Here is a 26,947-nt window from a genome sequence, read left to right as displayed (position 1 = left end):
CTTCCTCATTTGATCAGATTATGCTAACTATCTTCAAGTACCACTCAGTTAAAATGAATCATTTTCTTCATTTAGTAGGAGAAAATTAAACGAAAAGGCACCTAGTAAGTTCTAATCTACACGGTGAATCAATAATTGAAACGTTTTCTTCATTTAGTAGGAGAAAATGAAAGCCACGTAATAAGTTTTAGACAATGAACAGTTATTGATCTAAAAACTGAAGCTAAACATTTTTAGATTCTTAAAAGTAAGTTAAAACATGAAAATTTGGAGGAAAAAAGCAAAAATCCAGAACAAATATAAATATGAATATAGATATCCTGTACCTTCCGCCTAGTCAAAATGGAGAGAAAAATAGTGGAATTAAAAGTTCTATTCTTTAGGAGAAATTTTAATATTACATCTAATGACATTTATTAAGCAAAACATTCACAGCTGCAGCATGCAATAACTGATGGTAGATGAAACAAATTCTCCCAAATTGCTCCATCGATGCATTTTGTAGAAGGTTTTGTTTTCATCTTTATTTTTTGGAAGGGTAAGATGGTCATTCAGTTTTTAATGGAAATTTGCGTAATTCAACTTTAGACTTAGGGCCTCTTACTTATAATATAATAAGTAGTTGCGTTGTACATGTATCCTAAATTATTTAGTTCAGAATTTTTTATAACTATACAAGATTATTAAAAAGAAAATTGAGTAACAAAAATAAAAATTAAAGAATAAAATTTAAAGAATTAAAAAAAATATTCGGTAATCTTATATGGTCCACATTTTATTAGTATTTTTATCTCTTTTTTCCTTCATTGAAAAAGCAACTTCAGCTACCAATAAAAATGATCATATTAAATAATATTTAAAAATAATCTAACTTCAAATGTGCAGAAGTTCTACCAATTTCATGAAACATTAGCCTAGGTAAACTGTTAGAAGAATTGTAACTCAAACTGAAACTTAATAGCAAATGATCAGGTTGACACTTAAATCGAACAGAATAAAATCCAAATCATTTTGAAATATAACTTGTACATCAATATCCATTAATTTGAATTTACTGGACGAAGAAAATCAAATCATATACTAATATCGTAATTTTTTACATTTAATGGACCTTAATCTTCTAATTTTCAAGTTATGTTGTCAATGCATAAATAAGAGTTGTGTTGACCATTAAACTCATCAATGATTGATATTGACTTTATCATATAACATTTCAATAATGCGCTGATCTAGATTTCAAATTTGTACTTAAAGTAATACTCTAGAAGAAATATGACATAAAAAAGTAACAATTTTCAGAGAGGAAAAATATTTACACACATAATTAAAATAAAATACAAGTGAAATCCTCTCATTTGAAGGTCAATTGGTACAACTTCATATGTACATTCATGTGACAAGATTCAGTAGTTGTCTATTCAAAATGTTGAGGGTGTGATCCTCCATATACTTTCTTAGATCTATCATTAATTCCCTTAAATTTATTTGCTATACATGATAGAGTTCATCATGAGGCAAATATGCTTTTCCTCTTATTTATTTTCATACAAGGTTGTAATAGTTTGAAAAATGCACATATTCAACATTTAAAAGTAATTTAACACATAAGTAGTACGAAAAATCAATACTAAAGAAGGAACACCTTAGTTTTTCTATTCTTCGATATTGACTCATCAATAGTCAAAGCAGTTAAGCAAAGTTAAGATCGTACAATTTAAGGTACTTTTACAAGAATAAAAAACTGATCCTAAGTGTCACAACTAAAGAACTCACTATTCTCAAGGCATAACAAAATTAAGAGATATTGCTTCAATTCAATTCATAGTACACGTTTTCCTATTTCAAAAAAAAAACTAACTATACCCGGTTCAAATAAAACCCTTAGAAAAGAACCGCGGCACAAAGAAAAATCAAGGGGTAATTATCACACTACCTACAAAAGAAGATCTTTTTGTCCTTTTTATTTCTACTTAAATCCCTCAAGAAAACTGTCTAGGAGATCCATCGTCGGGAAAAGTCTAATTTACTCTTCTTTTTTTTTAAGTTAGCACAGAAAATCACCCAGACAATCTCCTCACCCCATACTTAAAATTATGCAATGTCCTCAATGCACACTACAAATAATAAGAGGGTAAAAGAGACTCCCTAGCAGGCCAAAGGCCGAAGAATTAGCAGCTCACGGGATACTCAGACTTCTCTCGATTGTTATCCTTTGTGCGGGCACCCCATACTTAGTTCTCACCATTTATCTTGCTTTTGCGCTCTTTCAATGGCCTTGCTTCCTATGCTTATAATCCTACAAAAGAAAAACAAACACTACACAAATATTATAATACAAATAAAAATAAAAATAAATAGTAAAGCAGGGTTGCCTCCCAACAAGCGCCTGATTTAACGTCGCGGCACGACGCAGGGCCCCGCTTACTCATCATCGAGTACAAATTTGGTCTTCTCACGATCAATTATTCTTCCCCAATAGTGCTTGACTATGTGTCTATTCACTAAAAATTCCCTTTCACCATTTAAAGTACGCAGCTCAATTGCACCATAAGGAGTGACTCTTACCACCTCAAACGGGCCTAACCATCTCGATTTTAACTTTCTAGGAAACAGCTTGAGCCTAGAATTGAACAATAATACATGTTGTCCTGGCTCAAAGTGATGTGGCTTAATACGTTTGTCATGCCATTTTTTCGTTTTCTCTTTGTACAACTTAGCATTTTCATAAGAGTGCAGCCTAAACTCATCTAACTCATTCAACTGCAAGAGTCTCTTCTCACCTGCGATTTCAAGGTCCATATTCAACTTTTTAATGGCCCAGTATGCTTTGTGTTCAAGTTCAACAGGCAAGTGACATGCCTTCCCATAAACAAGCTTATACGGCGACGTCCTAATTGGCGTTTTGTATGCAGTTCTATATTCCCACAAGGCATCATCTAACTTTCCAACCCAATCTTTCCTATTCACACTCACCGTTTTCTCTAAGATTTGCTTTATTTCTCTATTAGACACCTCAACTTGTCCACTTGTTTGCGGATGATATGTCGTAGCAACGCTATGGTGGACTCCATATTTAGCTAGAAGGTTATTCAACAACCGATTGTAAAAATGTGTTCCTCCATCACTAATTAAGGCACGAGGAGTTCCAAACCTCGAGAATATGTTCTTTTTCACAAACACATCTACCACCATGGCATCATTCAGAGGCATCTCATGCCTCCTTATGATTGTTCCTATTCTCGACCTCTAGGATGTTATTCAGAGGTATCTCATGCCTCTTTGTGATTGTTCCTATTCTCCGACACTGGTCACACTTCTTAACAAATGCACGGGCATCCTTGAATAATGTTGGCCAAAAAAAACCAGATTGTAATACTTTTGGAGTTGTTATATCACCTCCATGATGGCCCCATAAGGTGATGCATGACAACCATATAACACTAATTCCACCTCCTTTTTTGGAATACATCTCCTCATCAACTGATCAGCACGCTGCTTGTACAAGTATGGCTCATCCCAGTAGTAGAAGTTCACATCATGTATAAACCTTTTTCTAGCTTCAGATTTAATTTCAGTAGGAAATACATCAGTTACAAGATAATTCAGATAGTCTGCGTACCATGGAGGCTAGTCTTGGGTGATAGCCAAAAGTTTCTGATCAGGAAAGGCCTCTTTATTTTGCCCACCCTCCTCTACGTGGTCATGATTTTCCAGCCTTGATAGATGGTCAGGTACTTGGTTCTTTGTGCCCTTTCGATCTCGTATTTCTACATCAAATTACTGCAACAAGAAAACCCAGAGCATCAATCTAGCCTTAGATTCTTTTTTTTGTAAATAGATACCTGATTGCTGCATGATCGATATGGACTATGACTTTTGTTCCCACCAAATATGCCCGAAATTTCTCAATGGCCCACACAACAGCTAACAACTCTTTTTCAGTGGTGGTGTAAGTCAGTTGTGCATCATCAAGAGTTTTACTCGCATAGTAAATGAAATAAAACACTTTGTCTTTACCCTGGCCTAACACTGCCCCAATAGCATGGTCACTTGCATCACACATAAGTTCAAATGGTAAGGACCAATCTGGTGCCGCAATAATGGGGGCATCCACCAATTTCTTTTTTAGCTCTTCAAATGCCTTCAGGAAGGCGTCATCAAAATTTAAAGTTACATCCTTTTCAAGAAACCTGCACAAAGGAGTAGCAATTTTTGAAAAATCCTTTATAAAGTGCCGATAGGACCCCGCGTTTCCCAAGAAACTCCGGACACCCTTCACAGAAATGCATGGAGGTAATTTTTCAACCACCTCCACCTTCGTGTTATCAAATTCAATGCCTTTTCTAGACACTCTGTGACCTAACACGATGCCTTCCTGCACCATAAAATGACACTTTTTCCAATTCCACACTAGATTTTTTTCTTCACAACGGGCTAACACCTTGCTCAAATTCTTCAAACAGCCATCATAAGAAGAACCAATGACTGAAAAATCATCCATAAAGACTTCCACAAATTTTTCCACCATATCGGTGAAAATAGTCATCATACATCTCTGGAAAGTGGTTGGTGCATTACAAAGACCAAACGTCATACGCTTGAAGGCGAAAGTGCCATAAGGAAAAGTAAAAGTGGTCTTCTCCTGATCCTCTACGCATATGACAATCTGGTTGTACCCCGAATAACCATCAAGAAAGCAATAATACTCATGCCCCGCCAATCTGTCCAACATTTGGTCGATGAATGGGAGTGGGAAGTGGTCCTTGAGGGTTGCTTTGTTGAGCCTTCTGTAATCAATGCAAACTCTCCACCCCATCACAGTGCGAGTAGGAATTAGCTCATTTTTCTCGTTCTCTACCAGAGTCATCCCCCCTTTTTGGGAACACATTGCACTGAGCTTACCCAGTTGCTGTCAGAGATAGGAAAGATGATACTCGCATCGAGCTACTTAATTACTTCCTTCTTTTCGACCTCTTTCATAATGGGATTTAATCTCCTTTGCTTCTCAACACTAGGGCGGTGCCCATCTTCTAGAAAGATTTTATGCATGCAAAATGATGGACTGATTCCCTTGATGTAAGCAATTATCCATCCAATAGCCTTTTTATGCTCACGAAGTACTCTGAGCAATTTTTTTTATTATACATTAGTCAAGCTGGATGAGATAATCACTGACAATGTCTCAGACTTTCCTAAATAAGTATAGCGCAGATGCACTGGAAGAGGCTTAAGTACTAGCTTTGGAGCTTCTTAAATAGATGGCTTAGGAGGGGTCAGAGTGACATGCCTGTCCAATTCCTCAAATCTCCCAAGCCCATGGATATAGCTGCAAGACATGTTAAGTACTTGCTCAATTTCTCCCATCATTTCATCTTCACTGTCTTCTTCATCCCCAATTAAAGCTCGTTCAAGAAGATATATGGGGCTCATATAAGGCACAAATGACGTAGCATCGCTTTCCACCACATGAATCATGAATAGCTCTTCATAATGGGCTAGCAATCTGAGTGCTTTATACAGACTGAATACTTTCACTCGATCACCGACTATCATCATCACCTTTCCTCCGCATACATCATTAATAGCTCGCCCCGTGGCTAAAAATGGACGCCCCAAAATAAATAGGACTTCCTGATCAGGCTCGTAGTCCAAGATAATGAAATCAGTAGGGAATATGAAAGAACCCACTTGAACTAACACATATTCAATCACTCCTTCAGGATGAGCAAGGGAGCGATCAGCCAACTGTAAGATTATCGTGGTTGGGCGCGGCTTGCCCAAACCCAACTGGCTGAACACAGATAGTGACATAAAATTGATGCTCGCTCTAAGATCACATAAAGCTCGCCCAACTGCATGCTTACCAATCGTAATTTTGCTAGTGAAACAACCCGGATCCTTCAATTTCCGATGTAGATTCCTTTGGATTCTAGAGTTACATTCCTCAGTGAGTGCCACAGCTTCGAACTCGGTCAACCTTCTTTTATTTGACACTATATCCTTGATGTATTTAGCATACTTGGGCACTTCTTGCAAGATGTCTACCAGTGGAATATTGATTTGCACATGCTTAAAAATATTAAGAAATTTTTTATGCGCGACATTATCCTTCACTTTCTGTAATCCTTTAGGGAACAGATGTGGTGGCCTCGCAACTAATGGTGGGGGCTGCTTAGCCACCGCCTCTTCAGTTGGCTTCTCTGACTCCTTTGATTTTTCTAATCCTGCCTCTATAGTGGTCGACTTATTCTAGTTGTTTCCCATTCCTCGATGACACAATATTAATATATGCCTTGGTATTAGCCTCAGTGTCGCTTGGAAGGGATCCAACTGGTCGAGTATTTTGGGCACTGGCAAGTTGTCCCATTTGTCGCTCCAAATTTCTCATTGTTGTGCTTGGGCCTGCTGATCAGCCATTACTTTCTTCATTATCTCTGCTATTTGGTCCTGCTGGTCAACCATAAATTTCTTCATCATTTTCTCAAGGTGACTCGTTGAGTTTGCATGTTGTTCAGCCTAAGGTGGTTTATATTGTTGTTGAGGTGCTTGTTGCATGTATTGATTATAAGCACCTTGGTTTCCACCCCAAGAGATGTTTGGGTGGTTTCTCTAGTTTGGATTGTAAGGGTTCCCATACTGGTTTGTCTGGGCCCTATTTGCATTACCAACAAAATAGATAGACTCAGGATTAACTGGGCATAAGTTGCTTGTATGACCCTCTCCACATACTTCACAAAACAATTGAACATGTTGCACTTACTGAGCTTGTTGCTTGTTAATAACCAATGTCATCCGATTGACTTGGTTAGTCAATGTGGAAATTTGCGCTGATAATGCAGAGACGTCATCTAACTCGAGAACCCTTGCAGATTTTTGCACTATGTGTCTGCCCATTTCTCCTTGCCAATCAGGATTGCTTTTGGAGAATTTGTTCAATAACACATATATCTCATTAAAGATTTTCTCCAATACTTGACCTCCAGCTACAACATCTACCACAATCTTTGTCTCAGGATGTAGCCATTCTATGAAAGTGTGAGCTAACACTTTGTTCGCCTGATTGTGATTAGGACAGTCTCTAAGTATCCCTTTGAACCTCTCCCAAGTTGAGTATAAAGACTCCCCCGCTTTCTGTTTGAAGGCGACTATTTCACTTTTGATCTTTGCAGTCTTACCTGAAGGGAAAAACCTTACCAAATATTTCCTTGCCAGATCATTCCATGATGTAATAGAATTAGTTGGTCCTGCCTTTAGTCAACGCTTTGCTTCGCCCAATAGAGATAACGGGAAAAGTGTGAGCCTCACATAGTCTGGAGTGACTCTGTTAGCGATATAAGTATCACTAATCTCCAAGAAATTCAGGATATATTATTTTGGATCCTCATGTGGAAGACCCATAAACTGCCCATTCGCATGTAGTAGCTAGATCATGCTCTGTTTCAGCTCAAAATGCCTAGTGATTCTGAGCTTCACAATGATGGAGGTGACATTAGAAATGCTGGGCATTTCCACCTCCTGAACAACCATATGTTTCTCCTCTGCCATGTTCACAGGAAATTGAACAAGTGCCTGAAGATTATTTGTATCCCTTGCTTCCCTCAACCTCCTGTGAAATGTTCTCTCAGGTTTGGGGTCAAAGCCTTGAAGTCTGTCCTGGCTTCTGACCCTGCGCATTCAGTCAAAGTTCCCGAGATCAGAGAAATAATCAAGTAACGTTAGACTTGACGAAATAAACAATGAAAGCAAAAACTAGAAAGTAGTCAATATTCAAGTCCCCGACAACGGCGCCAAAAACCTGTTGCTCCCAAACACGAACGCAAGTATACGTTGTCGTACAAGAAATAAAATAATAAGTCGAGTGTCGAACTCACAAAGACTTGTATTAACTACCCACTAAACTCACCAATATCGTTATTCAGTCGAGCGTATTAGAGTTCAAATATGTGATTATACTAAACAATAATTCTAACTAGTCACTAAATTATCAAGTAGTAAAATAATTATTGTGTATTCAGTAGAGACAAATATTTCAGGGTTGTGATCGATACACCAATCCTATTGTCTTCTAGTTAACTCTCCCTTTCATACAATTCATTCATGGTTGCTAATTAATCGAACAATTATTCTCGCAACCTTCTCCCGAAGTACTACTCGCCTATTCAAAATAGATTAGCGCCTATATTCCTATGAAATCAATCAATTAAGAACGCATTAAGATTACGATATTTAATTAAGCACAATGACTAGGTATATTCGTATCCTAACCACAACCCCCCCCCCCCCCCAAGAGTTAAGATCATGCTCTGTTCAATTTTTCTCTAATCTAAACATGATTTTCCCAAGCATAACATAGATAGTAAATAGAACATAATTGCTGGCCAGATAATTAAGCAATTAATCACATAATTTAAGAAACAACCATATATTAGTGAATTATAATCTAGGTTAAGTCAATATTAAACAACAATATTCATGGCTAAATCATAACCCCAAAACTATGGGTTTTAGCCACTCATGGTAGTATCAAACAAATTCATAAGTGTTAGATAATTGAAAATACTAAGAAAAGATGAAAAAATCTGAGATATCCTTGCTCACGACATCTTATCCTCTCCAAAATAGTCTCATTAGGTCTAAGGTGTGTCAATAAGTTCTCCTAATAACGTTTTTACATGTATTTATATCAAGTAGGGTCGGCCCAGACAAAAATAACTTTTCCTATGCGAAATAGGATTCCGACTCTGTAAATATTGCACAGGCACACCGCATGGGGCGATGCGCCATGCGGTGTGGTAGTGGAGTTTATCAGGGAGCATGCAAAATTGAGGCAACAACATTTTTGGGCAGCCGCGGTGCGTCACGCGCCGTAGCTACGGGTTTTTCTTAAAGCCATCTTTTTCCTTGCTTTTTGATATCCAAACGTGGTTCTCGACCCCCGAACGCGATTCCGGCTTAATTCTTTGGGCTTTTACTCAGACTTAGAAGCTCCAAATAGCTCGAATTCATTCTGTAATATTTACATAGCTCGAAATCACTCCTACAAGGCATAAAACACGCAATTAGTGCAAAACACTAGCGATTAAAGCTCAAGCACAATTAAATTACAATAAATTAGAGTACAATAAGCGACTAAAATACGTAATTATAGCCTACCATCAGCTGTCATACGAGTCTTACTATGACCATAATTCTATATACACAAGTTGGTGCGTAATTACACAAATTTGGTAATTTCCTTTAAAATTCCTAAGATTCCTATTCAGAGAATGCGCATCTACATCTACGTCGCTAATTTGCAATAACAATCTTAATAGACACTTAAGAAATTGGCAACAATTTGCACATATATAGAGGTTTTTTCAAATATTTGACCGTTGCACCAAAATATGCAAAGTTCAGTGCTACAACGATTAAAAATCAAACAAAAAGCAAGAATAGTGTATACGGAGATAATTGAATACCAACCAAACATGAACAAACTACAATTTCCAAAACCAGAAAGAGGAGAAAGAAGAGGAAGTCGACCTTAAAGACTAAAGTCAAGTAATAATTAGTAATTCAATACAAAGATACAGTACGAAAACAAAATATGAGAGATAAAAAAATTAATAAAATCAGAAAGAGGGTTACCTCTGGCGAGTAGGAGAAAGAAACGAAGCAGGAATCAAATTAAAAAATACTGAAGAGGAAAAGAAGAATTTTACCTTTGTGATGGGAAGGGAGAAGAGGAAAAGCAAGGCGTTGGAAACTTACCTCGAAAGGAAAAAGTGGAAGAGAAGAAGCCCTAAATCGTACTCCAATTATTAGGATTAATGAAGTTTCACGTTAAAATCTGTCACGAGCTGAGCTATAAACAAGCTCAGTCGTGAAGAAGCAGAATAGGGAAGGAGAGGGAAAGAAGAATAAGATAGAGAGAAAATTGGATAATATTTCTGATATATGTAAAATGTGTACATATGCCAGCTAAATAGGAATCCAACATTGAATTCTAATGTAACAACCTATTACACCATTGACTACCACGTGTCCCTACTGGGAGGAATTTAATGGAACTTAATTGTAAAAACAAGAAAATAAAGATAGGGACTAAACTGAACATAGTAAGACTTATGGACCTCTACTACTAAGCTTAATTCAAAACAATCCATCTTCCTTTAAGGAACCTTGTCCTCAAGGTTCATTAAAATTTAGAAATTGCGACTGAATGAAACTATAATCTTCCCAAGTGGCCTCTTCAGGAAGTAAATTTGCCTATTGTATCAAGACATGCACAACTGTATCATTTCCTTTTTTTATCATTCTTCTATCCAAGATTGCTATTGGCTCTACTAAAGGCTGGCCATCTGCAGCAGAGACTGGAGGATCAATGGATGGAATAACATGAGACCCTATTTTCTTCTTCAGCTGAGATGTGAGAAATATGGTGAATTTTAGCAGAAGCACGCAATTGAAGCTCATATGCAACAGGACTGATTTTCTTAATCACTTGATAAGTGCCATAATACTTGGATGTTAGATTCACGAAATACCTTATAGCCACAATAGTCTGTCTATAAGGTTGAAGCTTGAGGAAAAACCAATCTCCAACTTCTAGCTCCCTTTCAGTCCTTTTCTTGTTAGCATAAAACTTCATTCTTTGTTGTGCCTTCTCTATATTTACCTTCAGAATCTTGGTCATTATATTCCTTTCCTACAACCATTGATCAGCTTCAGCTACTTTCGACTGTGTCACCAGCTCAAAAGAGAGTTGAGGAGGGTCATATCCATATAAAATCTTGAAAAGGGTTGATTGAGTAGCTGCATGGTAATTGGAATTATACCAATACTCAGTTAGAGACAACCATTTGTGCCAATATTTGGGTTTGTGCCCACTCATGCATCTCAGATAGTTCTCCACACATTGATTCACCCTCTCAGATTGCCCATCTGATTGAGGGTGATAGGCAAGACTGAATTTCAACTTTGTCTTCAACCCCTTAAACAACTCCTTCCAAAACAAGCTCAAGAATATTTTGTCCCTGTCACTCACAATACTAGTAGGCAACCCATACAACTTATAGATATTGTCCATGAATAATCTAGCAACTTTTACAATAGTAAAAGGATGAGAAAGAGATAAGAAATGTGCATATTTGCTGAACCTGTCCACAATAACGAAGATTGTATTCTTCCCTTCAGACTTAGGGAGACCTTCAATGAAATTCATGATTATATGCTCCCATGGTCTAGAAGTAAGTGGCGATGGTTGTAGTAGCCTCGGATAAGCTACATGCTCTCACTTACACCTTTGACAAACATCACATTCTAGAACCACCCTTTTTACGTCAGCTAGCAGAGAAGGCCAATAGAAAATGACCTTAATCCTTTGCATAGTAGCAGTGACTCCAAAATGACCTCTTGGACCTGTGGAGTGAATGTGTTGCACCAATTATTATCTCAGTTGAGTACCATTTCCTACCCATACCTTGCCTTTATACTTCAACAATCCATTTTTTAGGATCACATTGGCTACTGCAGCAGGATCCACAAGCACCTGAGTCATGATTTGGGTTACTTTCTGGTCTCCATAATAACTATTGATGAACTCTTCCACCCATTTTGGCTGAATTTGAGAGATGACACAACACTCAGCACCAACATTATGCATCCTAGAGAGTGCATCGGCCATAGTGTTCTCAGTACCCTTCTTGTAATGTATCTCATAGCTAAGGCCCATCAGATTTGTCAGTCCTTTGTGCTGAAGAGAGGTCGTGATCTTTTGGTCTTTAAGGAACTTGAGACTGAAGTGATCAGTTCTAATGATGAAGTGGTTTGGATGTAGGTAGTGTCTCCATTTATCGACTGCCATTAATAAGGCTATCAACTCTTTTTCATAAGTTGATAGGCCTTGATGCTTCTTGCTCAAAACCTGACTTAAGTAAGCCACTGGTTGCTTATTTTGCAAAAGTACAACACCCACTCCAGTACCACATGCATCTACTTCAACTATGAAAGGTTTGCTGAAGTCCGGTAGTGCTAGTAGAGGAGTAGAAGTCACTACTTTCTTCAATTTTTGGAATGCCTCAGTTGCTTCTTCACTCCATTCAAATGCTCCTTTCTTATGTAGGGAAGTAAGAGGTTTACTGAGCTGAGCATAATTTCTTATAAACTTTATGTAGTAACCTTTAAGACCAAGGAATCCTCTCAATTCCTTAATAGTTTTTGGCTGAGGCCACTCTAACATTACAGCTACCTTGCCAGAATCAGTAACAACCCCATTACCAGTAATCACATGTCCTAAATACTCGATTCTATCCTGAACAAAGGTACATTTTGATCTTTTTGCAAAGAGCTAGTTTTTCCTTAATAGCTGCAGCACAACTTGCAAGTGTTTCAGATGATCCTCCACAGACAAACTATATATTAGAATGTCATCGAAGAATACCAGTATGAACTTTCTGAGATAAGGTAAAGACTCGATGCATAAGGGATTGAAATATTGCAGGGGCATTAGTGAGGCCAAAAGTCATCACCCTAAATTGCCAGAGACCATGGTGAGTCCGGAATGTAGTTTTATGCTCATCATCAAATCTCATTATGACTTGATGATATCCAGATTTAAGATCCACCTTTGAGAATATCTTTGATCCATTGAGCTCATACAAGAGGTATTCTACCATGGGGATAGGGTATTTTTTCTGCACATTTAGAGAATTTAATCTTCTATACTCCATACAAAGCCTCCAAGTATTATCTTTCTTCCTCACAAGTAATGCTAGAGAAGCAAAACAGGAGTGGTTGGGAACCACTGTTTAAGATTTCACTATCTCTCCAACTATGTTTTCAATGGCATTCTTTTGATCAAATGAATACATATAGGGCCTTAAATTAAAGGGTTGAGTCCCAGGTACCAATAGTATAGAATGATCACAAGGCCTAGAAGGTGGCAATCCTTTAGGCTCTTCGAAGATGTCCTGATATAGCTGCAACAACTTAGTGACTTCTTTAGAAAGTCCTGCTTCATTAGTGGACACATGGGCAGTATTGAGGATGCAGATAACAACCACAGTGCCCCCAGAATTCTTGAGAAACACTTTCTCCAATTCGTCCCCTTCTGTTGTGACCAGTTTAGGATCTTCTTGATGACTCAGCGGTGTAACCCAATTGTCACCTCTAAAAAACGATATACTGAGGGGTCTAGTATGCAGCAACACAGGGGAAACCAAGTCTAACCAATCCATGACCAAAACTAGGTCACACCCTCCTACTTGTAGTAGCCGTACATCAAAACAGAAGGGTTCCTCTTGCATCTTCCAACAAAAGTTACGGCAGATGGCCCTACTGTACATATATTCTACATTAGCTAATTTCACTTTCATTGAAGCATAACTAGGTATTGCTTCTAATCTAAGGACCTTGACTATTTTTGGATTCACAAAACTGTGAGTAGAACCAATGTCAATCAAAATTATAGTTTTAGAGGAAGAACTTGTCACTCCCATAGAAACACATAATTATATCTCACCCTGCTCCTCTTCAGGAATCTCCTCTGTTTCCACCTCATTTTTACTTCCACTGCCTTCCCCTTCTTCCTGAATAGCTTGCACCTGTCTATCTGGTTCTACCCCTTCCCAAGCAATAACATTCAATGTTTTAGGTTTACACTGGTAGTCAGGGTGGTATTTCACTAGACATCTATAACAAAGGCCTTTACCTCTTGCTATATCAGAAAGTTGGTTTGGTTTGAAGGGAACTCTGGGTTTGGGAACTAAGTCTCTATTATTTGGGTTCTGGGTAGTGGTTCCTTGATAGGGTATAATGGCTTTGGAAGTAGGTTGGGGATTTTTTGGAATATAGGTTATTCTGGGAGTGGTGGATCTAAGGAGGGCTTTAAAAGAGGCTTCATTAGACTTAGCTAAGTCAAATGCATCCATTAGGCAAATGGGATTTGCTAGTCCTACTAGAGGTTTTAATTCGGGTTTAAGGCCACTGATATAGCTAGAAATAAAATGAATATCATTCAAGAGGGGATTTACCAACAACGTGTATAATTTCTTCTCTTCGAACTTCTCCCGATATCTTTCCACACTACCTCTTTGATTAAGATTGTTAAATTCGTCCACAATATCAATGGACCTCACACTCCCAAACCTCATACAAAATTCTGCGCAAAACAAGGGCCAGTTAGTCCCCTTCTTCTCTAGGATATAGCTATCAAATCATATATCTGCCTTGTCTTTCACGTGCACAACCACATATCTCATTTTACTCTGTTCAGGGATATGATAAATTTAAAAAAAATGCTCATATTTACGAATCCATCCCCTGGGGTTAACACCATTGAACTCCGAAAAGTTTATCTTGGCTTTAAAGGGTTGTGACTGAGGGTCTGTGTTTATGGCTGGTGCAGTGTTTGGTAAAGGAAGTAAAGGAGGGATAGTTGTTGGTACATTTGTAGTTGTCAATTGAATGGTGTTTGTAGTTGTGTTGGGACTGGAAATGATAAGGATGTGAAAATAGTAGTAGGTATTTGAGGTGTGTTTGGGGTGGCCCTTAATGAAGGAAAAGTGAAACCCCTGCCTACAGGATAGCTAGTTGGAGTTGAAATCGGTGTTACCTAAGCTTGAGTATTCTAAGTTTGCCCAGATTCTCGCATTATCAGTGGTCCTTGAGTTGAAGACGCCATGGATTTGGGAGAAGCAACAATTTTTGTTCTCTTCAAGGCATCGAGCTGAGAAATAATTAGTTCTAGCCTCCGATTCGTCTCTTGTGTTTCCCTTAGCTTAGAGGAAAACTGATTTTGACTAGATTCCAGTGATTCAAAATGCCTCGCATTCTCCGTAGCCATGGATTCCAGCTGGGTTTCGAGTTTTTTCATACCTTCTTCGAGGCCCTTGAATTTTTCAGTGTCAGCCATCGTTATCTGTGATAATCGAATGGCTCTGATACCAATGTCACGAGCTGGGCTATAAACAAGCTCAGTCGTGAAGAAGTAGAATATGGAAGGAGAGGGAAAGAAGAAGAAGAAGATAGAGAGAAAATTGGATAATATTTCTGATATATATAAAATGCGTACATATGCCAGGTAAATAGGAATCCAGCATTGAATTCTAATGTAACAACCTATTACACCATTGACTACCACGTATCCCTACTGGGAGGAATTTAATGGAACTTAATTGTAAAAATAAAAAAATAAAGATAGGGACTAAACTGAACATAGTAGGACATATGTACCTCTACTACTAAGCTTAATTCAAGACATAATCGTGGCAAGCGAAAGAAAGGAAGAAGAAAGGGGCAGTTATGGTTAGGAGACTAAAGAGCCGACTGTTGGTGAGGAAACATTAAAGAAGCGTCTGTTGAGTTTTATTTTTAATGAAGAGAAATAGGAAGAAAAATAGGAAAATATGTCAGGAAAAAAAGGAGAGAAGAGATAAATACAAATGCTGGGCATAGGAAGGTGTCACATCACCTTTCCTATTCCCAGCTTTATATATATATATATATATATATATAGATAGATAGTAAAAAGTATCCTACTAAAAGAGGCAGTCTGATGCACTAAGCTTCTACTATGCGTGGGAGTTCGGGAAAGGGCGGGACCAAAAAGGTCTATTGTACACAGTCTTACCCTGTATTTTTTACAAAAGATTTTCACGACTTGAATGATATATATATATTTCATAACATTTTTGTTTTTATGAGGACAATTATATAACCATTGGATAATTAGTGATCTAACCTTATACACTTTACAAAATGATAGAAAGGATATACAAAGGATATGGTGGAAGATAAAAGGAGAAAAAGTTAAAGCTAAGATGTAAAGAACTTTTCAATTAACGTGTAGTTGTAATTTATCATTTAATAGAGTTTTCAATTAATCACATTCACGTACCTATTAAGTATTTAGTATTTAATAAATTTACTTTTAATGGTGAAGGTCAAAGGGCTTCCATGTTTGAGTTTATTTCTATTAAATAAATATTTTCTGTTTTATTAATTTTGGTAGAATGTATATTGACATTTTTATACAAAATTGCATTTGAAGTAATATTATATTGAAGGGTATTATATTCACTCAGCTTTATAGGGTTATTTTACTCTTTCAGTTTTTAGTTTGAGTATTTATACCTATAATATAGCATGATATAGTATGATTAAGTATTTAGTTTATTAGAAGAGGAGCTTTTGGAAGTCACGGGTTCGAGCCATGCAAATAACCTCTTGTAAAAATGTAGGGTAAGACTGTGTATAATAAACTCTTGTGATCCGACCCTTCTCCGGACCTCGCACATAGCGGAAGATTAGTGCACCGGGCTGCCCTTAATTATTTAGTTTATTACTGTATGTCTTTTGGCGAGTTATTAATTAATCTGATTTTGTTCAACCCATATCACCGTTCAAGTCTTTTGCTTACGTGTCAAAACAGAAAAAAAATGAAGTGATTGGAAAGCTTGGACAATTTTTCCTTCGTAATAAAGTCAAATATCTTTATAACATCCTCGTTTGTTCTAAATATTTTTGAATGTTATAGCGAAGTGTTGTCATATAGGGATATTGTTATAGAGATATTTGACTGTAAATTTATTTCAAGGACGGACTTCTTGAATGTCATAAGCTAATATAAGAGTTTTCTCTTTGACTTATTGGCTCTTAACAGCAATCCTTTTTCTTATTTATGGTTTATTCCTACTATGATAAACTCAGTGTAATCAGTGCTATCCTTGAAGTTTACCTGCCTTAGTAATCTGTAGTCCCTGTGAAATATTTGGTTCCCCCAGTTATTGCCGTCCTTTATCTCATGAGGGTTAAGTGTCCCACGTAGTCCCTGTGAAATATTTGGCTTCTTAAAATGTTTTCGTCAGATATCAATATGGGTATTTATAAGTGTTCTGTATTTGTGACTCTAGAAGCCGCCCTTTCCACTTGCAGGCACTCAACGGATCGTGAAGTTGCTCTCATGATTCTCATGGCTTACCTTTCATATGTGATGGCAGAAGTAAGTTTCTGTACGATGGGAACACCTTAATACTTATTATCTCCACTCTTCGTAGTTTGTGTGATTATTGATCATGCAATTATTCTTACTTTTCAGCTGTTTGACTTGAATGGTATCCTTACAGTATTTTTCTGTGGTATTGTCATGTCACACTATACCTGGCATAATGTGATCGACAATTCTAAAGTGACAACAAGGTAAGTTTACTCGGGTTAATCACTTATTCAGAGTCTCTCTATAACTTGGATTCAAATGTTATCCTTCTTTAGGAACTTGTCAAAGCAGCTATATATGTGTTTCTTACTTAATGTTTTTAACATCAATATTACACAGAAGGGGTGATTTGTGTGGTACCTAATTTTTGCCTAAACTGATTATAGAAGGATCGGGTTCTTCTATGTGTTCCTTAACCTACTATTACTGAAACAGTAAATACAGAAAGTAAAAAATATAAGTATTTTACGTAAAAAAAAACCTAGCGCAAAAGGTGAAAAAATCACGACCTACTTTCTAGTAGGATTTTTCCAAACTTTTTCACTAAATCACTGAGCGAAAAACTGCATTTACAAAACACTTTTGTAAACCTAGGATTAACTTTAATCCCGTTGTGGCAAACAACCTTTAACTGTTGCGGCAACTTCAAGTTAACTCTAACTTGAATACTCTAAGTACTTATTACAATTGCCTCTAGATAAAGCTGAAAGGTACAATATGAAAACACCTACTACAATTGAATTAGAATAAAAGGTAGACACTTGGAGCTGGTTCTTCTATCTGGTTCATGTAGCTTCAGGTTTACACACTTGAATCACACACGAATTGCTTGCAAAATGCCTTGCTATTTTGCTTTCAATTCACGTTTAACTTCTGCTTTTGTGCATGCCTGTAGAATGAGAACATCTTGCGATTTATAGAGTTAGTAGAGTAGAAAATAACTAGAGTTCTAATGCTACTCTTCCTTGGTGGAAGAGTTCTAGTCGATCTCAACTTCTAACTCCTCCATTATCTTGGATAGTGTTCTCTTTGATTAAGGAGTCCTTCTCCTTATCAATTATTCAACCTTTTCGATCAGGAGATATCAATTATACCAAGTTAAGCTTATCTCCTTCACGTGCATCCCACATGCTCAAATATGCCCGTGTCTATGTATACAAGGGATGAACCCGGTACATGCCTGAGCTTCCTTTGTCAATCTTCAAAACTAACCTTCACTTGGGCCAACAAATTTGCCCTTTTTGATGATGACAAACTCAGTTCTTTTTCATAAGCTTAGTTCCTGTTTCAACTTAGCTCAACATCGACACAATGTTAGAAATATTTTCCCTTTTTATCACTTATCATCAAGGACCAGGTACATTAGGTTATAAACATCACTGTTCAAAGTGTAAAGCACGACCTTTTTCCCCCTTTTAGCACCATCAAAAATTTGCATAAATATGTAAGATAACTAGATATTAAACTTACTCATGGACACTAGGCTACTTCAAATGCGATCGTGGATTAATCAGCATAGGTCAAGCTAAGGATATTAACCATCAAAGAAATATAAACAAACAGTTAGAGCAAAAGACAGTGAATTTCTTTGATGATTGATAAGATTCTAACCACAAAGCATAAAAAGAAATAAAAACACTGGAAACATGCTTTGAATCATCTTCTTCCTCTCCACTCCATTCCTTTTCTTCAACATTTTTCACTTGTTTTGACTTCACAGCAGACCTTATTCTTTTTGCCATGGTGGATGGTTCAGCAGACTTTGACTCTGAAACAGACTTCTTAGTGGAAGTCTTGGCTTTCTTGGCTTTGGGATTCAGAACCTCCACTTCTTCAGTGTCTTCTTCACCTCGAAGGACCAGGTCCATCTCATCAATATCAACAGCCTCAACAGGCTCATCCATCTTCTTCTTTCCCTTAGCAACTGCTTTTCTTCTACTTTCTTCTAAGGCTTTCTGCAGTTTTGCCTCATTCTGCTTTAGCTAACTTCTTATGGCTCTTCCTCTTATGGGAGGAATTTCAAGAGTAACAGAAGGGGCAACCTTTCTTTTCTTGTTTGCCCTAGCAGTGCCAGGGGTTTTAGACTTTTGAACTTCCTTTCTTCTTTGGATTATATCTCTCACTCACTTTCTTCAGTAGGTCTGCGAGGGTTTTCTCTACAGATGAACCAGGTTCATCTCTATTTTTTCCAAGTTGAACAAGCCCTTTAGCAGCTTCGCCAGACCCACTTTCCCCTATTTTCTGTACACTCTCGTCTACTCCACCAGATTTTTCTTCCCAAACAAATATTGCACATGTGTCTTTGGTTAAACTTACAGGAGTGGGTGAAGGATCAACCACTCTTTTACCCTTTCCACTCACAACACTCCTAACTCCCTTGATCTCTTTTGTTTTTCTTTTTATTTTTACCACCAACTTCTGCAGACTCAGTAGTTTTAACACCTGGTATAGACCTTACCAGCACAAACCTATTCTTCAAATTTGTATCAACTTCAGAAATTGTCTCAGGAGTAACTTTAGGGCCAGAAGATACCTGTTCAGTTTAAGAAGAAACCGTTTCTTCCCCCTCAGTAGCAGATTTAAATAAGTCTTCAGATTTCTGAGGTTCCTGGACCTGGCTATCCTTCAATTATTTATCTAATTTCTTGGATAATGCGCTCTTTGCCACAGTTTTGCGAGCAAACATCTTATTTCCTCCTTTCTTAGACAGAGGTATGGCTGAAGGTGTGATAGATGGTGTGGGTGTCATTTCCTTGGGTGAGAATGAAGGGTTTTCAAGAGTGTTGGCCATTTTTGTGCTTCGTTCTGGAAGAAAAGAGAAGTAGATTGTGTTTGGAAGATTAGAAAAGCTGAAGAGAGTTTGACGGCTTGAAAAAGTAATTACGTGAAGAAAGCAATAATGTTGATCAATATAAAGAGAGGTAATTAATGGGTAAAAGTAGTTTTTCAGACTTTTAGAAGTCTAATCAAACTGAATTTCAGGTTTGAACAGACATTGGAGTCTATCCCTAGAATCTAGGTAATTCAATTCAGTTAGGAGTCTTTTAAACGGAACTGGTTCACTTGTAACGGATAAGTCCAAAAGAGTTTGGAATTAAGTAGGACTCTGCTCATGATCCAAATATTCTCATTTTAAATTATGGAGAGTGTAGAAAATATACCGAGTGATCTTGATGAACTAGGTTCTTCACTGAGAATTCTCTTGTGTAAGTCTAAATTTGCCAAAATAGAGAAAATATCATTAGAGATTAATGAGTCATTTTAGCATATGTTACAAGAGTATACCATTGAAAGTATGCGAATGAGCAAAATTTAATCTAATTATATACATAATTTACAGATTTTCTAACCAATTGTTTTTCCATTTGTTTTTAAATTGTGAATTTTGAGCTGGTCATTTTAGGTGATCTTAATCATCCCTAATTCTAACCTGTTTCATTCAAAGTGATCTCTACTTAGGGATTTTGTGAAGATGCCAGTTATTTGCTTGTCAGTAGCACAAAACTCTACAATTATCAAACCCTTTTCATAGTTATCCCTCAAAAAGTGATGCCTAACATCTATGTGCTTAGTTCTCTTATGAAGAACTGGGCTCCTGGTCATACTAATTGCACTAGTGTTATCACAAAAAATGGGGATACAACTAATATTAATTCCAAAGTCCATTAATTGCTGTTTGATCCACAATAATTGGGCACAACATGAAGCAGCAGCAACATACACAACTTCAACAGTAGATAAGGCCACTGAATTTTACTTTTTGGTAGCCCAAGACACAAGACATGAGCCAAGAAAGTGTTCCATACCTGAGGTGCTCTTTCTATCCACTAGAAAACGTGCATAATCAACATCAACATAGCCTACTAGATTGAAATTACTACCTTTTGAATACCATAGACAGAGATCAGTGGTGCCTTTTAGATATCTCAATATTCTCTTGACATCAGTCAAGTGAGACTCCTTTGGATTTGCCTGAAATCTTGCACAAAGGCCTACACTGAAAATAATGTCAGGTCTACTAGCAGTGAGATACAGCAATAAGCCTATCATTCCCCTATACAACTTCTGATCAACAGATGAACCAGGTTCATCTATATCCAACTTTGTAGCTGTCGCAATAGAGTGTCAATTTCTTTGGACTCTTCCATTTTAAACCTTTTAAGCAACTCTTTTACATACTTCTGTTAATGGATCATAGTTCCATTTGAATTTTGTTTAATTTGTAAGCCTAAAAAGAAATTAAGCTCAACCATCATGCTCATTTCAAATTCACTCCCCATTAGTTTAGTAAATTCTTTACTTAACTTATGAGTAGTTGCTCCAAAGATTATATCATCAACATATATCTGAACTACCAAGAGATCTTTACCTTTTTTCTTTCAAGAACAAATTATTGTCAATTTTACCTCTCTTGTAGTCATGCTCAAGCAAAAACTTTGATAATCTTTCATACTATGCTCTTGGAGCCTGCTTGAGCCCATAAAGTGCTTTGTCAAGTTTGTACACATGATCAGGGCTTTCCTTGCTTTCAAACCCCAGAGGTTGCTTGACAAACACTTCTTCCTTTAGATAGCCATTGAGGAAGGCACTCTTGACATCCATCTGGTAAAGGGTTAATTTCATGTAAGTAGCAAAGGCTATGAGGAGTCTTATTACTTCCAAACTTGCAACTAGAGTAAATGTTTCATCATAGTCTATGCCCTCCTCTTGGCTATATCCTTGAACCTTGTAACTGTTCCTTGTAACTGTTCCATCTTCATCAAGTTTGTTTTAGAAGACCCATTTTATGCCAATTACTGATCTGTCCTTGGGTCTTGGTACCAAATGCCAAACTTGACTCCTTTCAAATTGGTTGAGTTCATCTTGCATTGCATTTACCCAGTCTGCATCCTGCAAAGCCTCAGCAACATGTTTAGGTTCAATAAGAGATAAGAAGGCATCAAAAGCACAAAGATTTTTTAGTGAAGATCTGGTTTTGATTCCAAAGGTTAGATCATTGATTATGTTCTCAATGGAATGAGAACTTTGATACTTGTAAGATTTTACAACCAACTGGTTTCCCCTTGATGTTCCTTCAATGCTTTGTTGTTGTGGAATATGTAATGACCCAACCGGACATTTTAACTTTTAGAACCCCGTTCCCTAAAATAAAACTTCCCGTATGTGCTTTTAATGATTTATGACTTGCGAGGATGGTTGGTTCGGGATTTGGAAGTGTTTGGGTTAAAATCGGAACACTTGGTTCCTTAAGTTGGCTTCAAAAGATCAAGTTTGACTTCGGTTAATATTTTGAGAAAACTACCCCGAAATAGAATTTTGACGATTCCAACAGCTCCATATGGTGATTTTGGACTTAGGAGCATGTTTGAAATTTTATTTGAAATTTTATTTTGGTGGTTCAAGGATATAGCCAAGAGGAGGGCATAGACTATGATGAAACATTTACTCTAGTTGCAAGTTTGGAAGTAATAAGACTCCTCATAGCCTTTGCTACTTACATGAAATTAACCCTTTACCAGATGGATGTCAAGAGTGCCTTCCTCAATGGCTATCTAAAGGAAGAAGTGTTTGTCAAGCAACCTCTGGGGTTTGAAAGCAAGGAAAGCCCTGATCATGTGTATACTTCCCTTGGCTATACTTCCCGGAGCATGTTTGATCGGGAAGTTGACTTTTTGATATCGGAGTCAGAATCCAGTTCCGAAAATTTTCATAGCTCTGTTATGTCATTTATGACTTGTGTGCAAAATTTGAGGTCTATCGGACTTGATTTGATAGGTTTTGATATCGAATGTAGAAGTTAGAAATTCTAAGTTTCATTAAGCTTGAATTGGAGGAAGATTCATGGTTTTAGCGTTGTTTGGTGTGATTTGAGGGTTTGACTAAGTTCGTATGATATTTTTGTACTTATTGGTATAATTGGTTGAGGTCCCGAGGGGCTCGGGTGAGTGTTGGACGGCTAACAGATCACTTTTGGCCTTTGGGAGACAGCTGATAACTGCTTGTATTTTTCTTTTGATTTCCTTATACGTGATCGCGTAAGTTGGTCTGCGATCGCGTAGGGCAATTTTGGCAGAGGTGAATTGTTCTACGCGATCGCGTGAATAGGGTTGCGATCGCATAGGCTTAACTTGGGCAGTTGGAAATATTGTTCTATGCGATCGCGTGGGAACGTCCGCGATCGCGTAGGTTGGGCCAGCCTGTGCATCGCGATTGCGTGGAATTGTTTGCGATCGCGTAGGGGAAACTGGAGAGGAAGTTGTTCACACGTTTGCTCTATGCGATCGCATGAAGATGGATGAGATCGCGTAGAGTTGGAACCTTGTGCACCGTGATCGCGTGAGACTTTATGCGATCGCGTAGAGTTATTTTCTAGGCAGAAGAATTTGTGCTACGCGATCGCGTGAGAAAGTTCACAATCGAGTAGAAGAAATTACTGGGCAGAGAGTTTAAGTTATGAAATGGGACATTTTTAACGATTTGGAGCTCGAATTTGGACGATTTTTGGGAGATTTTCAGAGAAAACAATGGGGTAAGTGTTCTTAACTCAATATTGGTTAAATTACCCGAATCCATCACTATTTTTGTCATTTAATTGGTGAATTGAGTTGGAAAAGTTTGAAAACCCTCTTGGATAGATTTGAGGATTTGAGGGCCGAATTGTTATCGGAATTTAGTGATTTTGGTATGGGTAGACCCGTGATTGAGTGGGCGTTCATATTTCGTAATTTTTGCCAGATTCCGAGATGTGGGCCCCACGGGCTATTTTTGAGTTAATTTCGGATTTTTATTGAAAAATGTAGTATTTTCTTATGAAATTGATTCCAATAATTTTTAGTGATTGTATCGAATTATTCTTGGCTAGATTCGAGCTAGACGGAGTTAGAAAATCGTGGAAAAGGCCTTGTATTGGATTAAATTGGAGCAAATTGAGCTAAGTCTCTTGTCGAATCTTGTGAGGGGGAATTTACCTCATAGGTGATTAAATTAATAATTGTTGTTAATTGTGAGGGCTACGTATGTACGAGGTTACGAGAGTCCGTGCGTAGCTACTATTAATGCTAAAGTCCGGGTAGTTTAGGACTCAAAGCATGCATTACTTGTGTAAATTATATACTTTGGTTAATTAGTATTATATATATTTATATATATTGTGAATTTCTAGATAAAAATATTAAAAGATGAAAATCTCATATGCTTAATTTTCTGTTTAAATTAATTAACTGTTAAAAAAAATTATTCATCCTCCCGAATTTATCTTATAATGAATAAACTCTCTTTCAGGAAGTACATGAGAAAAATGTCCACCTTTCTTGTAGAGCGGGCTGAATGTATCGGCAGGATAGATGCATCTATGGATCGTGTCGAACGTCCCTCGGCAATGTACACGACACTCTGGATAGGGCCGTATGACCTCGACAGAAATCGTGCCTAATAATAATAATTGCACGATACTTTGATGGTTTGTTGCAACTTGTGAAGCTAATTGATAAATTGGAAATCTTTGGAATTTAAAGAATTATTATCCCAGCTTGTTAAGGAATTATTGTTATTCCTGTAAATGAGACTAATTGATAAATTGGAAATTTATTGAAATTGAAGGAATTTAACTAATATATTGGGAATTGTTGCATTTGAAGAAATTTATTTATGCCTGCTGGTTAAATAAATTATTATTAATTCTGTGAATCATGTTGATCTAGATATTCTAGTTTTATTTCAAATATTATTATTGACCGATAGAGAGTGTCAAAGTCGGTCATCTCATATCTACCACTTCGAGATTAGGCTTGATACTTACTGGGAACACGTTGTTTACGTACTCATACTACACTTGCTGCACTTTTGGTGCAGGACCTGAGGCAAGTACTAGTGGAGGACCTATCGTCTCACACCCATATTATCCAGGGGCGTAGTGGTGAGCCGCTTTTCTGAGCCGTTCTGCGGCTGCCAGTGTCTCTTCTTATATTTACATTCTATCTATTATATTTCAGACAGTATTTGGAGTTTTGTATAATCTAATAGATTCTCATACAGTTGTGACACCAGGTCTTGGCACACACATTGGTAGTATTGGGAGTTGATTATTTATCTTGGATTTAATTAATCGGTATCTTTTCTATTTTCATTAATATTGCTAGGAAAATGACAGAATTACTTGGAAATGTTTTTAAAGAATGATTGATATACGTTTAATTTATTAGTTGGCTTGCCTAGCTGTAATGTTAGGCGCCATCACGACCTATAGGTAAAATTGGGTCTTGACAACATGGTATCAGAGCACTAGGTTCACGTAGGTCTCACAAGTTATGAGCAGACCTAATAGAGTCTTGTGGATCAGTACGGAGACGTCTGTACTTATATTCGAAAGGCTATAGGGTGTTATGAAACTACCTTTCTTCATATTCTATCGTGCAATTAATGTAGTACTAAATATCCTTCTCTTATTCTCTCACATATGGTGAGAATGCGCTCTAATGAGGTTCCAGACCAGGGAAGAGCTACTCTCCCTGTTGCTAAAGGCCGAGGGAGGGCTCCAGCCCGTGGTAGGGGGCGAGGACGTCCCAGGACTGCTCCAGTTAGGCCGTCAGTGGGTCCAGCAGAGAATCCCATTATTGTGGAACAGGGTGAGGTGCCTGTGGCAGAGACAACTCCGATGGATTTCGCATCTGCACCGGGATTCCAGGATGTTATGGGTCGTATGTTGCGGTTCATGGACAATATGACTCAGGCCGATTTATTTCCGGCACACCCAGCCACATCTCAGGCGGGCGGGGGAGCATAGACACCTACCGCACAGGCTCATGGATAGGCAGTTGTTGTATATCAGACCCAGGGTGCACTACCCGTGGGTAGAACCCAGCCAGTGGCAGCAGCTATACCTGAGCCTAGGCCAGCTGCCGCCGCTAATCCTCAGAAACTATTGGACAAATGGACTAGACAACATCCTCTTGTCTTTGGGGGTGAGCGACATGAGGATCCCCAGGATTTCATTGATCGGTGCAAGGATAGACTGTACAACATGTCTCATGGGGTAGACTTTGCTACTTTTCAGCTAGAGGGCAGAGCCCGTAGATGGTGACAGTCTTATGTTCTTGGCAAACCACAAGATTCTCCTCCCATGACTTGAGATAGGTTCACCCATATCTTCCTGGACATGTATATTCCACCCTCCTAGAGGGAAGAGTTGTGGTTTCAGTTTGAGTAGCTCCAGCAGGGTCAGATGTCAGTGACCAATTATGAGGCGATGTTCTCTGAGTTATCTCGCCAAGCACTTATGATACTCCCTACTGAGGTGGAGAGAGTGCGGAGGTTTGTTGCGGGTTTACATACTGGCATTCAGGCCACTATGGCTAGAGAGGTTGAGATGGGTACTTCTTATGAGCTAGTCGTGGAGATAGCCCGTAGGATTGAGGGTGTACGTCAGCGGAGCCGAGAGCAGGTTATGAGAGATAAGCGGTTCAGGTGTTCTGGAGAGTTCAGAGGTGCTCCATCTGGGGGCAGAGGTCAGTTCGTGAGAGGGCAGTCCAGCAGACACCCATATCCAACACCAACGCCTACTCGAGGTGCTCTAGTGCGACCCTATCTCAGTGCTATACCAGAGAGTTCTTATCGCTCACAGCTATTCAGGGTCCTCCCAGTGGGTATTCAGTTCCCTAGGGCCAGACTCTTAGTCAGCAGCCCATTGCACCAAGGAGTTGTTACGAGTATGGGGATCCCAGTCACATATGGAGATTTTGCCCCAGGCTTCAGATTAAACTAGTGAAACAAGGTCAGCAGCCTATGATTACTGGACCAGTTGCAACACCAGTTGTCCGACAACCAAGAGGTGGAGGACAGGTGGGTAGAGGCCATCCTAAAGGTGGAGGTCAGCCAGGCGGAGGCTAGCCAGTTGGCGGCCTAGCTTGGTTCTATGCTTTTTCGGCCCGACCAGATGCAAAGGCCTTAGATGTTGTAATTACAGGTATTATT

General features: G+C 38.1%; 1 protein-coding gene, 1 long non-coding RNA gene and 1 pseudogene across 2 annotated transcripts in view; 2 read left to right on the top strand and 1 right to left on the bottom strand.

Moving 5' to 3' along the window:
• LOC107779045 (sodium/hydrogen exchanger 1) overlaps window positions 1–26,947 on the top strand; it is a 175,000-nt gene that overhangs the window by 4,058 nt on the left and 143,995 nt on the right. The window lies entirely within an intron of this gene.
• The window catches only part of LOC142171457 (sodium/hydrogen exchanger 1-like), a 41,790-nt pseudogene that overhangs the window by 3,087 nt on the left and 11,756 nt on the right, over window positions 1–26,947 (top strand).
• On the bottom strand, window positions 8,558–15,335 carry LOC142171493 (uncharacterized). Its single transcript, XR_012701029.1, has 2 exons — window positions 9,754–15,335; window positions 8,558–9,037 (listed from the first exon to the last, which is right to left on the bottom strand). It is a non-coding gene; the product is annotated as an uncharacterized LOC142171493 (long non-coding RNA).

The sequence above is a fragment of the Nicotiana tabacum genome, chromosome 17, assembly GCF_000715075.1.
Source record: "Nicotiana tabacum cultivar K326 chromosome 17, ASM71507v2, whole genome shotgun sequence".
Classification (NCBI taxonomy): Eukaryota; Viridiplantae; Streptophyta; class Magnoliopsida; order Solanales; family Solanaceae; genus Nicotiana; species Nicotiana tabacum.
Note: the sequence above shows the minus strand (reverse complement) of the source record. Positions and strands in the feature narration are given on the sequence as shown.